General features: G+C 31.5%; 1 protein-coding gene across 1 annotated transcript in view; it reads right to left on the minus strand.

Moving 5' to 3' along the window:
* The window catches only part of LOC119585831 (vesicle transport protein SEC20-like), an 11,563-nt gene that overhangs the window by 2,424 nt on the left and 8,901 nt on the right, over positions 1 to 238 (minus strand). The gene's annotated exons all lie outside the window — the stretch shown is intronic.

The following is a 238-nucleotide window of genomic DNA, read 5'->3' on the forward strand; positions in this document are numbered from 1 at the left end:
ACTAAATCACATAAATTGGTTGGCCTTCTCTGTATTTGCCCACCAAGCTATACTCAAAAGCTTACAATCCACTGCTTGAATTCTGAAATAATGAATACATCACTGGAAGATTTTCATTATCAAGCAAGTTTAAAGAGAAATAATGTGAAAGATGAAGTTGCTGATGGAGACTAGTAGACACCAAACAAAAAAAAAAAAATAAATGGAAATTATATTCCCAACATTTTAAATGACAGGA

This window comes from Penaeus monodon, chromosome 20, assembly GCF_015228065.2.
Source record: "Penaeus monodon isolate SGIC_2016 chromosome 20, NSTDA_Pmon_1, whole genome shotgun sequence".
NCBI lineage: Eukaryota > Metazoa > Arthropoda > Malacostraca > Decapoda > Penaeidae > Penaeus > Penaeus monodon.